The sequence below is a fragment of the Lepisosteus platostomus genome, chromosome 9 (assembly GCF_059453375.1).
Source record: "Lepisosteus platostomus isolate fLepPlt1 chromosome 9, fLepPlt1.hap1, whole genome shotgun sequence".
In the NCBI taxonomy this organism is placed as follows: domain Eukaryota; kingdom Metazoa; phylum Chordata; class Actinopteri; order Semionotiformes; family Lepisosteidae; genus Lepisosteus; species Lepisosteus platostomus.
Genome location: NC_142619.1, coordinates 13,129,646 through 13,145,575, shown reverse-complemented (window position 1 = coordinate 13,145,575; position 15,930 = coordinate 13,129,646).

Genomic DNA, 15,930 nt, shown 5'->3' with positions numbered 1-15,930 from the left:
GCCCGAAATAAACGCGTTTTTTCAGACAACTGAATCACCATGTAACAGCAAGGCTCAGAGGAGCCCACACACTCAGCTCTTAACCCCAGTGTGCAGGAAGGGTCAAAACGTGTTTTTCAGCAGAAATAAACATGTTTCTGCAAGTTTGGTCAACCCCATGTAAGTTATGGGACAGTAACAGCACACTTTTCAAAACGTGTTTTTCAGCCCGAAATAAACGCGTTTTTTCAGACAACTGAATCCCCATGTAACAGCAAGACTCAGAGGAGCCCACACACTCAGCTCTTAACCCCAGTGTGCAGGAAGGGTCAAAACGTGTTTTTCAGCAGAAATAAACATGTTTCTGCAAGTTTGGTCAACCCCATGTAAGTTATGGGACAGTAACAGAACACTTTTCAAAACGTGTTTTTCAGCCCGAAATAAACGCGTTTTTTCAGACAACTGAATCCCCATGCAACAGCAAGGCTCAGAAGAGCCCACACACTCAGCTCTTAACCCCAGTGTGCAGAAAGAGTCAAAACGTGTTTTTCAGCAGAAATAAATATGTTTCTGCAAGTTTGGTCAACCCCATGTAAGTTATGGGGCAGTAACAGAACACTTTTCAAAACGTGTTTTTCAGCCCGAAATAAACGCGTTTTTTCAGACAACTGAATCCCCATGTAACAGCAAGGCTCAGAGGAGCCCACACACTCAGCTCTTAGCCCCAGTGTGCAGAAAGTGTCAAAACGTGTTTTTCAGCAGAAATAAACATGTTTCTGCAAGTTTGGTCAACCCCATGTAAGTTATGGGACAGTAACAGCACACTTTTCAAAACGTGTTTTTCAGCCCGAAATAAACGCGTTTTTTCAGACAACTGAATCCCCATGTAACAGCAAGGCTCAGAGGAGCCCACACACTCAGCTTTTAGCCCCAGTGTGCAGAAAGTGTCAAAACGTGTTTTTCAGCAGAAATAAACATGTTTCTGCAAGTTTGGTCAACCCCATGTAAGTTATGGGACAGTAACAGCACACTTTTCAAAACGTGTTTTTCAGCCCGAAATAAACGCGTTTTTTCAGACAACTGAATCCCCATGTAACAGCAAGGCTCAGAGGAGCCCACACACTCAGATCTTAACCCCAGTGTGCAGAAAGGGTCAAAACGTGTTTTTCAGCAGAAATAAACATGTTTCTGCAAGTTTGGTCAACCCCATGTAAGTTATGGGGCAGTAACAGAACACTTTTCAAAACGTGTTTTTCAGCCCGAAATAAACGCGTTTTTTCAGACAACTGAATCACCATGTAACAGCAAGGCTCAGAAGAGCCCACACACTCAGCTCTTAACCCCAGTGTGCAGGAAGGGTCAAAACGTGTTTTTCAGCAGAAATAAACATGTTTCTGCAAGTTTGGTCAACCCCATGTAAGTTATGGGGCAGTAACAGAACACTTTTCAAAACGTGTTTTTCAGCCCGAAATAAACGCGTTTTTTCAGACAACTGAATCCCCATGCAACAGCAAGGCTCAGAAGAGCCCACACACTCAGCTCTTAACCCCAGTGTGCAGAAAGTGTCAAAACGTGTTTTTCAGCAGAAATAAACATGTTTCTGCAAGTTTGGTCAACCCCATGTAAGTTATGGGACAGTAACAGCACACTTTTCAAAACGTGTTTTTCAGCCCGAAATAAACGCGTTTTTTCAGACAACTGAATCCCCATGTAACAGCAAGGCTCAGAGGAGCCCACACACTCAGATCTTAACCCCAGTGTGCAGAAAGGGTCAAAACGTGTTTTTCAGCAGAAATAAACATGTTTCTGCAAGTTTGGTCAACCCCATGTAAGTTATGGGGCAGTAACAGAACACTTTTCAAAACGTGTTTTTCAGCCCGAAATAAACGCGTTTTTTCAGACAACTGAATCACCATGTAACAGCAAGGCTCAGAGGAGCCCACACACTCAGCTCTTAACCCCAGTGTGCAGGAAGGGTCAAAACGTGTTTTTCAGCAGAAATAAACATGTTTCTGCAAGTTTGGTCAACCCCATGTAAGTTATGGGACAGTAACAGCACACTTTTCAAAACGTGTTTTTCAGCCCGAAATAAACGCGTTTTTTCAGACAACTGAATCCCCATGTAACAGCAAGACTCAGAGGAGCCCACACACTCAGATCTTAACCCTAGTGTGCAGAAAGGGTAAAAACGTGTTTTTCAGCAGAAATAAACATGTTTCTGCAAGTTTGGTTAACCCCATGTAAGTTATGGGGAAGTAACAGAACACTTTTCAAAACGTGTTTTTCAGCCCGAAATAAACGCGTTTTTTCAGACAACTGAATCCCCATGTAACAGCAAGGTTCAGAAGAGCCCACACACTCAGCTCTTAACCCCAGTGTGCAGAAAGAGTCAAAACGTGTTTTTCAGCAGAAATAAACATGTTTCTGCAAGTTTGGTCAACCCCATGTAAGTTATGGGGCAGTAACAGAACACTTTTCAAAACGTGTTTTTCAGCCCGAAATAAACGCGTTTTTTCAGACAACTGAATCCCCATGCAACAGCAAGGCTCAGAAGAGCCCACACACTCAGCTCTTAACCCCAGTGTGCAGAAAGTGTCAAAACGTGTTTTTAAGCAGAAATAAACATGTTTCTGCAAGTTTGGTCAACCCCATGTAAGTTATGGGACAGTAACAGCACACTTTTCAAAACGTGTTTTTCAGCCCGAAATAAACGCGTTTTTTCAGACAACTGAATCCCCATGTAACAGCAAGGCTCAGAGGAGCCCACACACTCAGATCTTAACCCCAGTGTGCAGAAAGGGTCAAAACGTGTTTTTCAGCAGAAATAAACATGTTTCTGCAAGTTTGGTCAACCCCATGTAAGTTATGGGGCAGTAACAGAACACTTTTCAAAACGTGTTTTTCAGCCCGAAATAAACGCGTTTTTTCAGACAACTGAATCACCATGTAACAGCAAGGCTAAGAGGAGCCCACACACTCAGCTCTTAACCCCAGTGTGCAGGAAGGGTCAAAACGTGTTTTTCAGCAGAAATAAACATGTTTCTGCAAGTTTGGTCAACCCCATGTAAGTTATGGGGCAGTAACAGAACACTTTTCAAAACGTGTTTTTCAGCCCGAAATAAACGCGTTTTTTCAGACAACTGAATCCCCATGCAACAGCAAGGCTCAGAAGAGCCCACACACTCAGCTCTTAACCCCAGTGTGCAGAAAGTGTCAAAACGTGTTTTTCAGCAGAAATAAACATGTTTCTGCAAGTTTGGTCAACCCCATGTAAGTTATGGGACAGTAACAGCACACTTTTCAAAACGTGTTTTTCAGCCCGAAATAAACGCGTTTTTTCAGACAACTGAATCCCCATGTAACAGCAAGGCTCAGAGGAGCCCACACACTCAGATCTTAACCCCAGTGTGCAGAAAGGGTCAAAACGTGTTTTTCAGCAGAAATAAACATGTTTCTGCAAGTTTGGTCAACCCCATGTAAGTTATGGGGCAGTAACAGAACACTTTTCAAAACGTTTTTTTCAGCCCGAAATAAACGCGTTTTTTCAGACAACTGAATCACCATGTAACAGCAAGGCTCAGAGGAGCCCACACACTCAGCTCTTAACCCCAGTGTGCAGGAAGGGTCAAAACGTGTTTTTCAGCAGAAATAAACATGTTTCTGCAAGTTTGGTCAACCCCATGTAAGTTATGGGACAGTAACAGCACACTTTTCAAAACGTGTTTTTCAGCCCGAAATAAACGCGTTTTTTCAGACAACTGAATCCCCATGTAACAGCAAGACTCAGAGGAGCCCACACACTCAGATCTTAACCCTAGTGTGCAGAAAGGGTAAAAACGTGTTTTTCAGCAGAAATAAACATGTTTCTGCAAGTTTGGTTAACCCCATGTAAGTTATGGGGAAGTAACAGAACACTTTTCAAAACGTGTTTTTCAGCCCGAAATAAACGCGTTTTTTCAGACAACTGAATCCCCATGTAACAGCAAGGTTCAGAAGAGTCCACACACTCAGCTCTTAACCCCAGTGTGCAGAAAGAGTCAAAACGTGTTTTTCAGCAGAAATAAACATGTTTCTGCAAGTTTGGTCAACCCCATGTAAGTTATGGGGCAGTAACAGAACACTTTTCAAAACGTGTTTTTCAGCCCGAAATAAACGCGTTTTTTCAGACAACTGAATCCCCATGTAACAGCAAGGCTCAGAGGAGCCCACACACTCAGCTCTTAGCCCCAGTGTGCAGAAAGTGTCAAAACGTGTTTTTCAGCAGAAATAAACATGTTTCTGCAAGTTTGGTCAACCCCATGTAAGTTATGGGACAGTAACAGCACACTTTTCAAAACGTGTTTTTCAGCCCGAAATAAACGCGTTTTTTCAGACAACTGAATCCCCATGTAACAGCAAGGCTCAGAGGAGCCCACACACTCAGATCTTAACCCCAGTGTGCAGAAAGGGTCAAAACGTGTTTTTCAGCAGAAATAAACATGTTTCTGCAAGTTTGGTCAACCCCATGTAAGTTATGGGGCAGTAACAGAACACTTTTCAAAACGTGTTTTTCAGCCCGAAATAAACGCGTTTTTTCAGACAACTGAATCACCATGTAACAGCAAGGCTCAGAAGAGCCCACACACTCAGATCTTAACCCCAGTGTGCAGAAAGGGTCAAAACGTGTTTTTCAGCAGAAATAAACATGTTTCTGCAAGTTTGGTCAACCCCATGTAAGTTATGGGGCAGTAACAGAACACTTTTCAAAACGTGTTTTTCAGCCCGAAATAAACGCGTTTTTTCAGACAACTGAATCACCATGTAACAGCAAGGCTCAGAGGAGCCCACACACTCAGCTCTTAGCCCCAGTGTGCAGAAAGTGTCAAAACGTGTTTTTCAGCAGAAATAAACATGTTTCTGCAAGTTTGGTCAACCCCATGTAAGTTATGGGACAGTAACAGCACACTTTTCAAAACGTGTTTTTCAGCCCGAAATAAACGCGTTTTTTCAGACAACTGAATCCCCATGTAACAGCAAGGCTCAGAGGAGCCCACACACTCAGCTTTTAGCCCCAGTGTGCAGAAAGTGTCAAAACGTGTTTTTCAGCAGAAATAAACATGTTTCTGCAAGTTTGGTCAACCCCATGTAAGTTATGGGACAGTAACAGCACACTTTTCAAAACGTGTTTTTCAGCCCGAAATAAACGCGTTTTTTCAGACAACTGAATCCCCATGTAACAGCAAGGCTCAGAGGAGCCCACACACTCAGATCTTAACCCCAGTGTGCAGAAAGGGTCAAAACGTGTTTTTCAGCAGAAATAAACATGTTTCTGCAAGTTTGGTCAACCCCATGTAAGTTATGGGGCAGTAACAGAACACTTTTCAAAACGTGTTTTTCAGCCCGAAATAAACGCGTTTTTTCAGACAACTGAATCACCATGTAACAGCAAGGCTCAGAAGAGCCCACACACTCAGCTCTTAACCCCAGTGTGCAGGAAGGGTCAAAACGTGTTTTTCAGCAGAAATAAACATGTTTCTGCAAGTTTGGTCAACCCCATGTAAGTTATGGGGCAGTAACAGAACACTTTTCAAAACGTGTTTTTCAGCCCGAAATAAACGCGTTTTTTCAGACAACTGAATCCCCATGCAACAGCAAGGCTCAGAAGAGCCCACACACTCAGCTCTTAACCCCAGTGTGCAGAAAGTGTCAAAACGTGTTTTTCAGCAGAAATAAACATGTTTCTGCAAGTTTGGTCAACCCCATGTAAGTTATGGGACAGTAACAGCACACTTTTCAAAACGTGTTTTTCAGCCCGAAATAAACGCGTTTTTTCAGACAACTGAATCCCCATGTAACAGCAAGGCTCAGAGGAGCCCACACACTCAGATCTTAACCCCAGTGTGCAGAAAGGGTCAAAACGTGTTTTTCAGCAGAAATAAACATGTTTCTGCAAGTTTGGTCAACCCCATGTAAGTTATGGGGCAGTAACAGAACACTTTTCAAAACGTGTTTTTCAGCCCGAAATAAACGCGTTTTTTCAGACAACTGAATCACCATGTAACAGCAAGGCTCAGAGGAGCCCACACACTCAGCTCTTAACCCCAGTGTGCAGGAAGGGTCAAAACGTGTTTTTCAGCAGAAATAAACATGTTTCTGCAAGTTTGGTCAACCCCATGTAAGTTATGGGACAGTAACAGCACACTTTTCAAAACGTGTTTTTCAGCCCGAAATAAACGCGTTTTTTCAGACAACTGAATCCCCATGTAACAGCAAGACTCAGAGGAGCCCACACACTCAGATCTTAACCCTAGTGTGCAGAAAGGGTAAAAACGTGTTTTTCAGCAGAAATAAACATGTTTCTGCAAGTTTGGTTAACCCCATGTAAGTTATGGGGAAGTAACAGAACACTTTTCAAAACGTGTTTTTCAGCCCGAAATAAACGCGTTTTTTCAGACAACTGAATCCCCATGTAACAGCAAGGTTCAGAAGAGCCCACACACTCAGCTCTTAACCCCAGTGTGCAGAAAGAGTCAAAACGTGTTTTTCAGCAGAAATAAACATGTTTCTGCAAGTTTGGTCAACCCCATGTAAGTTATGGGGCAGTAACAGAACACTTTTCAAAACGTGTTTTTCAGCCCGAAATAAACGCGTTTTTTCAGACAACTGAATCCCCATGCAACAGCAAGGCTCAGAAGAGCCCACACACTCAGCTCTTAACCCCAGTGTGCAGAAAGTGTCAAAACGTGTTTTTAAGCAGAAATAAACATGTTTCTGCAAGTTTGGTCAACCCCATGTAAGTTATGGGACAGTAACAGCACACTTTTCAAAACGTGTTTTTCAGCCCGAAATAAACGCGTTTTTTCAGACAACTGAATCCCCATGTAACAGCAAGGCTCAGAGGAGCCCACACACTCAGATCTTAACCCCAGTGTGCAGAAAGGGTCAAAACGTGTTTTTCAGCAGAAATAAACATGTTTCTGCAAGTTTGGTCAACCCCATGTAAGTTATGGGGCAGTAACAGAACACTTTTCAAAACGTGTTTTTCAGCCCGAAATAAACGCGTTTTTTCAGACAACTGAATCACCATGTAACAGCAAGGCTAAGAGGAGCCCACACACTCAGCTCTTAACCCCAGTGTGCAGGAAGGGTCAAAACGTGTTTTTCAGCAGAAATAAACATGTTTCTGCAAGTTTGGTCAACCCCATGTAAGTTATGGGGCAGTAACAGAACACTTTTCAAAACGTGTTTTTCAGCCCGAAATAAACGCGTTTTTTCAGACAACTGAATCCCCATGCAACAGCAAGGCTCAGAAGAGCCCACACACTCAGCTCTTAACCCCAGTGTGCAGAAAGTGTCAAAACGTGTTTTTCAGCAGAAATAAACATGTTTCTGCAAGTTTGGTCAACCCCATGTAAGTTATGGGACAGTAACAGCACACTTTTCAAAACGTGTTTTTCAGCCCGAAATAAACGCGTTTTTTCAGACAACTGAATCCCCATGTAACAGCAAGGCTCAGAGGAGCCCACACACTCAGATCTTAACCCCAGTGTGCAGAAAGGGTCAAAACGTGTTTTTCAGCAGAAATAAACATGTTTCTGCAAGTTTGGTCAACCCCATGTAAGTTATGGGGCAGTAACAGAACACTTTTCAAAACGTTTTTTTCAGCCCGAAATAAACGCGTTTTTTCAGACAACTGAATCACCATGTAACAGCAAGGCTCAGAGGAGCCCACACACTCAGCTCTTAACCCCAGTGTGCAGGAAGGGTCAAAACGTGTTTTTCAGCAGAAATAAACATGTTTCTGCAAGTTTGGTCAACCCCATGTAAGTTATGGGACAGTAACAGCACACTTTTCAAAACGTGTTTTTCAGCCCGAAATAAACGCGTTTTTTCAGACAACTGAATCCCCATGTAACAGCAAGACTCAGAGGAGCCCACACACTCAGATCTTAACCCTAGTGTGCAGAAAGGGTAAAAACGTGTTTTTCAGCAGAAATAAACATGTTTCTGCAAGTTTGGTTAACCCCATGTAAGTTATGGGGAAGTAACAGAACACTTTTCAAAACGTGTTTTTCAGCCCGAAATAAACGCGTTTTTTCAGACAACTGAATCCCCATGTAACAGCAAGGTTCAGAAGAGTCCACACACTCAGCTCTTAACCCCAGTGTGCAGAAAGAGTCAAAACGTGTTTTTCAGCAGAAATAAACATGTTTCTGCAAGTTTGGTCAACCCCATGTAAGTTATGGGGCAGTAACAGAACACTTTTCAAAACGTGTTTTTCAGCCCGAAATAAACGCGTTTTTTCAGACAACTGAATCCCCATGTAACAGCAAGGCTCAGAGGAGCCCACACACTCAGCTCTTAGCCCCAGTGTGCAGAAAGTGTCAAAACGTGTTTTTCAGCAGAAATAAACATGTTTCTGCAAGTTTGGTCAACCCCATGTAAGTTATGGGACAGTAACAGCACACTTTTCAAAACGTGTTTTTCAGCCCGAAATAAACGCGTTTTTTCAGACAACTGAATCCCCATGTAACAGCAAGGCTCAGAGGAGCCCACACACTCAGATCTTAACCCCAGTGTGCAGAAAGGGTCAAAACGTGTTTTTCAGCAGAAATAAACATGTTTCTGCAAGTTTGGTCAACCCCATGTAAGTTATGGGGCAGTAACAGAACACTTTTCAAAACGTGTTTTTCAGCCCGAAATAAACGCGTTTTTTCAGACAACTGAATCACCATGTAACAGCAAGGCTCAGAAGAGCCCACACACTCAGATCTTAACCCCAGTGTGCAGAAAGGGTCAAAACGTGTTTTTCAGCAGAAATAAACATGTTTCTGCAAGTTTGGTCAACCCCATGTAAGTTATGGGGCAGTAACAGAACACTTTTCAAAACGTGTTTTTCAGCCCGAAATAAACGCGTTTTTTCAGACAACTGAATCACCATGTAACAGCAAGGCTAAGAGGAGCCCACACACTCAGCTCTTAACCCCAGTGTGCAGGAAGGGTCAAAACGTGTTTTTCAGCAGAAATAAACATGTTTCTGCAAGTTTGGTCAACCCCATGTAAGTTATGGGGCAGTAACAGAACACTTTTCAAAACGTGTTTTTCAGCCCGAAATAAACGCGTTTTTTCAGACAACTGAATCCCCATGCAACAGCAAGGCTCAGAAGAGCCCACACACTCAGCTCTTAACCCCAGTGTGCAGAAAGTGTCAAAACGTGTTTTTCAGCAGAAATAAACATGTTTCTGCAAGTTTGGTCAACCCCATGTAAGTTATGGGACAGTAACAGCACACTTTTCAAAACGTGTTTTTCAGCCCGAAATAAACGCGTTTTTTCAGACAACTGAATCCCCATGTAACAGCAAGGCTCAGAGGAGCCCACACACTCAGATCTTAACCCCAGTGTGCAGAAAGGGTCAAAACGTGTTTTTCAGCAGAAATAAACATGTTTCTGCAAGTTTGGTCAACCCCATGTAAGTTATGGGGCAGTAACAGAACACTTTTCAAAACGTGTTTTTCAGCCCGAAATAAACGCGTTTTTTCAGACAACTGAATCACCATGTAACAGCAAGGCTCAGAGGAGCCCACACACTCAGCTCTTAACCCCAGTGTGCAGGAAGGGTCAAAACGTGTTTTTCAGCAGAAATAAACATGTTTCTGCAAGTTTGGTCAACCCCATGTAAGTTATGGGACAGTAACAGCACACTTTTCAAAACGTGTTTTTCAGCCCGAAATAAACGCGTTTTTTCAGACAACTGAATCCCCATGTAACAGCAAGACTCAGAGGAGCCCACACACTCAGCTCTTAACCCCAGTGTGCAGGAAGGGTCAAAACGTGTTTTTCAGCAGAAATAAACATGTTTCTGCAAGTTTGGTCAACCCCATGTAAGTTATGGGACAGTAACAGAACACTTTTCAAAACGTGTTTTTCAGCCCGAAATAAACGCGTTTTTTCAGACAACTGAATCCCCATGCAACAGCAAGGCTCAGAAGAGCCCACACACTCAGCTCTTAACCCCAGTGTGCAGAAAGAGTCAAAACGTGTTTTTCAGCAGAAATAAATATGTTTCTGCAAGTTTGGTCAACCCCATGTAAGTTATGGGGCAGTAACAGAACACTTTTCAAAACGTGTTTTTCAGCCCGAAATAAACGCGTTTTTTCAGACAACTGAATCCCCATGTAACAGCAAGGCTCAGAGGAGCCCACACACTCAGCTCTTAGCCCCAGTGTGCAGAAAGTGTCAAAACGTGTTTTTCAGCAGAAATAAACATGTTTCTGCAAGTTTGGTCAACCCCATGTAAGTTATGGGACAGTAACAGCACACTTTTCAAAACGTGTTTTTCAGCCCGAAATAAACGCGTTTTTTCAGACAACTGAATCCCCATGTAACAGCAAGGCTCAGAGGAGCCCACACACTCAGCTTTTAGCCCCAGTGTGCAGAAAGTGTCAAAACGTGTTTTTCAGCAGAAATAAACATGTTTCTGCAAGTTTGGTCAACCCCATGTAAGTTATGGGACAGTAACAGCACACTTTTCAAAACGTGTTTTTCAGCCCGAAATAAACGCGTTTTTTCAGACAACTGAATCCCCATGTAACAGCAAGGCTCAGAGGAGCCCACACACTCAGATCTTAACCCCAGTGTGCAGAAAGGGTCAAAACGTGTTTTTCAGCAGAAATAAACATGTTTCTGCAAGTTTGGTCAACCCCATGTAAGTTATGGGGCAGTAACAGAACACTTTTCAAAACGTGTTTTTCAGCCCGAAATAAACGCGTTTTTTCAGACAACTGAATCACCATGTAACAGCAAGGCTCAGAAGAGCCCACACACTCAGCTCTTAACCCCAGTGTGCAGGAAGGGTCAAAACGTGTTTTTCAGCAGAAATAAACATGTTTCTGCAAGTTTGGTCAACCCCATGTAAGTTATGGGGCAGTAACAGAACACTTTTCAAAACGTGTTTTTCAGCCCGAAATAAACGCGTTTTTTCAGACAACTGAATCCCCATGCAACAGCAAGGCTCAGAAGAGCCCACACACTCAGCTCTTAACCCCAGTGTGCAGAAAGTGTCAAAACGTGTTTTTCAGCAGAAATAAACATGTTTCTGCAAGTTTGGTCAACCCCATGTAAGTTATGGGACAGTAACAGCACACTTTTCAAAACGTGTTTTTCAGCCCGAAATAAACGCGTTTTTTCAGACAACTGAATCCCCATGTAACAGCAAGGCTCAGAGGAGCCCACACACTCAGATCTTAACCCCAGTGTGCAGAAAGGGTCAAAACGTGTTTTTCAGCAGAAATAAACATGTTTCTGCAAGTTTGGTCAACCCCATGTAAGTTATGGGGCAGTAACAGAACACTTTTCAAAACGTGTTTTTCAGCCCGAAATAAACGCGTTTTTTCAGACAACTGAATCACCATGTAACAGCAAGGCTCAGAGGAGCCCACACACTCAGCTCTTAACCCCAGTGTGCAGGAAGGGTCAAAACGTGTTTTTCAGCAGAAATAAACATGTTTCTGCAAGTTTGGTCAACCCCATGTAAGTTATGGGACAGTAACAGCACACTTTTCAAAACGTGTTTTTCAGCCCGAAATAAACGCGTTTTTTCAGACAACTGAATCCCCATGTAACAGCAAGACTCAGAGGAGCCCACACACTCAGATCTTAACCCTAGTGTGCAGAAAGGGTAAAAACGTGTTTTTCAGCAGAAATAAACATGTTTCTGCAAGTTTGGTTAACCCCATGTAAGTTATGGGGAAGTAACAGAACACTTTTCAAAACGTGTTTTTCAGCCCGAAATAAACGCGTTTTTTCAGACAACTGAATCCCCATGTAACAGCAAGGTTCAGAAGAGCCCACACACTCAGCTCTTAACCCCAGTGTGCAGAAAGAGTCAAAACGTGTTTTTCAGCAGAAATAAACATGTTTCTGCAAGTTTGGTCAACCCCATGTAAGTTATGGGGCAGTAACAGAACACTTTTCAAAACGTGTTTTTCAGCCCGAAATAAACGCGTTTTTTCAGACAACTGAATCCCCATGCAACAGCAAGGCTCAGAAGAGCCCACACACTCAGCTCTTAACCCCAGTGTGCAGAAAGTGTCAAAACGTGTTTTTAAGCAGAAATAAACATGTTTCTGCAAGTTTGGTCAACCCCATGTAAGTTATGGGACAGTAACAGCACACTTTTCAAAACGTGTTTTTCAGCCCGAAATAAACGCGTTTTTTCAGACAACTGAATCCCCATGTAACAGCAAGGCTCAGAGGAGCCCACACACTCAGATCTTAACCCCAGTGTGCAGAAAGGGTCAAAACGTGTTTTTCAGCAGAAATAAACATGTTTCTGCAAGTTTGGTCAACCCCATGTAAGTTATGGGGCAGTAACAGAACACTTTTCAAAACGTGTTTTTCAGCCCGAAATAAACGCGTTTTTTCAGACAACTGAATCACCATGTAACAGCAAGGCTAAGAGGAGCCCACACACTCAGCTCTTAACCCCAGTGTGCAGGAAGGGTCAAAACGTGTTTTTCAGCAGAAATAAACATGTTTCTGCAAGTTTGGTCAACCCCATGTAAGTTATGGGGCAGTAACAGAACACTTTTCAAAACGTGTTTTTCAGCCCGAAATAAACGCGTTTTTTCAGACAACTGAATCCCCATGCAACAGCAAGGCTCAGAAGAGCCCACACACTCAGCTCTTAACCCCAGTGTGCAGAAAGTGTCAAAACGTGTTTTTCAGCAGAAATAAACATGTTTCTGCAAGTTTGGTCAACCCCATGTAAGTTATGGGACAGTAACAGCACACTTTTCAAAACGTGTTTTTCAGCCCGAAATAAACGCGTTTTTTCAGACAACTGAATCCCCATGTAACAGCAAGGCTCAGAGGAGCCCACACACTCAGATCTTAACCCCAGTGTGCAGAAAGGGTCAAAACGTGTTTTTCAGCAGAAATAAACATGTTTCTGCAAGTTTGGTCAACCCCATGTAAGTTATGGGGCAGTAATAGAACACTTTTCAAAACGTTTTTTTCAGCCCGAAATAAACGCGTTTTTTCAGACAACTGAATCACCATGTAACAGCAAGGCTCAGAGGAGCCCACACACTCAGCTCTTAACCCCAGTGTGCAGGAAGGGTCAAAACGTGTTTTTCAGCAGAAATAAACATGTTTCTGCAAGTTTGGTCAACCCCATGTAAGTTATGGGACAGTAACAGCACACTTTTCAAAACGTGTTTTTCAGCCCGAAATAAACGCGTTTTTTCAGACAACTGAATCCCCATGTAACAGCAAGACTCAGAGGAGCCCACACACTCAGATCTTAACCCTAGTGTGCAGAAAGGGTAAAAACGTGTTTTTCAGCAGAAATAAACATGTTTCTGCAAGTTTGGTTAACCCCATGTAAGTTATGGGGAAGTAACAGAACACTTTTCAAAACGTGTTTTTCAGCCCGAAATAAACGCGTTTTTTCAGACAACTGAATCCCCATGTAACAGCAAGGTTCAGAAGAGTCCACACACTCAGCTCTTAACCCCAGTGTGCAGAAAGAGTCAAAACGTGTTTTTCAGCAGAAATAAACATGTTTCTGCAAGTTTGGTCAACCCCATGTAAGTTATGGGGCAGTAACAGAACACTTTTCAAAACGTGTTTTTCAGCCCGAAATAAACGCGTTTTTTCAGACAACTGAATCCCCATGTAACAGCAAGGCTCAGAGGAGCCCACACACTCAGCTCTTAGCCCCAGTGTGCAGAAAGTGTCAAAACGTGTTTTTCAGCAGAAATAAACATGTTTCTGCAAGTTTGGTCAACCCCATGTAAGTTATGGGACAGTAACAGCACACTTTTCAAAACGTGTTTTTCAGCCCGAAATAAACGCGTTTTTTCAGACAACTGAATCCCCATGTAACAGCAAGGCTCAGAGGAGCCCACACACTCAGATCTTAACCCCAGTGTGCAGAAAGGGTCAAAACGTGTTTTTCAGCAGAAATAAACATGTTTCTGCAAGTTTGGTCAACCCCATGTAAGTTATGGGGCAGTAACAGAACACTTTTCAAAACGTGTTTTTCAGCCCGAAATAAACGCGTTTTTTCAGACAACTGAATCACCATGTAACAGCAAGGCTCAGAAGAGCCCACACACTCAGATCTTAACCCCAGTGTGCAGAAAGGGTCAAAACGTGTTTTTCAGCAGAAAAAAACATGTTTCTGCAAGTTTGGTCAACCCCATGTAAGTTATGGGGCAGTAACAGAACACTTTTCAAAACGTGTTTTTCAGCCCGAAATAAACGCGTTTTTTCAGACAACTGAATCACCATGTAACAGCAAGGCTCAGAGGAGCCCACACACTCAGCTCTTAACCCCAGTGTGCAGGAAGGGTCAAAACGTGTTTTTCAGCAGAAATAAACATGTTTCTGCAAGTTTGGTCAACCCCATGTAAGTTATGGGGCAGTAACAGAACACTTTTCAAAACGTGTTTTTCAGCCCGAAATAAACGCGTTTTTTCAGACAACTGAATCCCCATGCAACAGCAAGGCTCAGAAGAGCCCACACACTCAGCTCTTAACCCCAGTGTGCAGAAAGTGTCAAAACGTGTTTTTCAGCAGAAATAAACATGTTTCTGCAAGTTTGGTCAACCCCATGTAAGTTATGGGGAAGTAACAGAACACTTTTCAAAACGTGTTTTTCAGCCCGAAATAAACGCGTTTTTTCAGACAACTGAATCCCCATGTAACAGCAAGGTTCAGAAGAGTCCACACACTCAGCTCTTAACCCCAGTGTGCAGAAAGAGTCAAAACGTGTTTTTCAGCAGAAATAAACATGTTTCTGCAAGTTTGGTCAACCCCATGTAAGTTATGGGGCAGTAACAGAACACTTTTCAAAACGTGTTTTTCAGCCCGAAATAAACGCGTTTTTTCAGACAACTGAATCCCCATGTAACAGCAAGGCTCAGAGGAGCCCACACACTCAGCTCTTAGCCCCAGTGTGCAGAAAGTGTCAAAACGTGTTTTTCAGCAGAAATAAACATGTTTCTGCAAGTTTGGTCAACCCCATGTAAGTTATGGGACAGTAACAGCACACTTTTCAAAACGTGTTTTTCAGCCCGAAATAAACGCGTTTATTCAGACAACTGAATCCCCATGTAACAGCAAGGCTCAGAGGAGCCCACACACTCAGATCTTAACCCCAGTGTGCAGAAAGGGTCAAAACGTGTTTTTCAGCAGAAATAAACATGTTTCTGCAAGTTTGGTCAACCCCATGTAAGTTATGGGGCAGTAACAGAACACTTTTCAAAACGTGTTTTTCAGCCCGAAATAAACGCGTTTTTTCAGACAACTGAATCACCATGTAACAGCAAGGCTCAGAAGAGCCCACACACTCAGATCTTAACCCCAGTGTGCAGAAAGGGTCAAAACGTGTTTTTCAGCAGAAAAAAACATGTTTCTGCAAGTTTGGTCAACCCCATGTAAGTTATGGGGCAGTAACAGAACACTTTTCAAAACGTGTTTTTCAGCCCGAAATAAACGCGTTTTTTCAGACAACTGAATCACCATGTAACAGCAAGGCTCAGAGGAGCCCACACACTCAGCTCTTAACCCCAGTGTGCAGGAAGGGTCAAAACGTGTTTTTCAGCAGAAATAAACATGTTTCTGCAAGTTTGGTCAACCCCATGTAAGTTATGGGGCAGTAACAGAACACTTTTCAAAACGTGTTTTTCAGCCCGAAATAAACGCGTTTTTTCAGACAACTGAATCCCCATGCAACAGCAAGGCTCAGAAGAGCCCACACACTCAGCTCTTAACCCCAGTGTGCAGAAAGTGTCAAAACGTGTTTTTCAGCAGAAATAAACATGTTTCTGCAAGTTTGGTCAACCCCATGTAAGTTATGGGACAGTAACAGCACACTTTTCAAAACGTGTTTTTCAGCCCGAAATAAACGCGTTTTTTCAGACAACTGAATCCCCATGTAACAGCAAGGCTCAGAGGAGCCCAC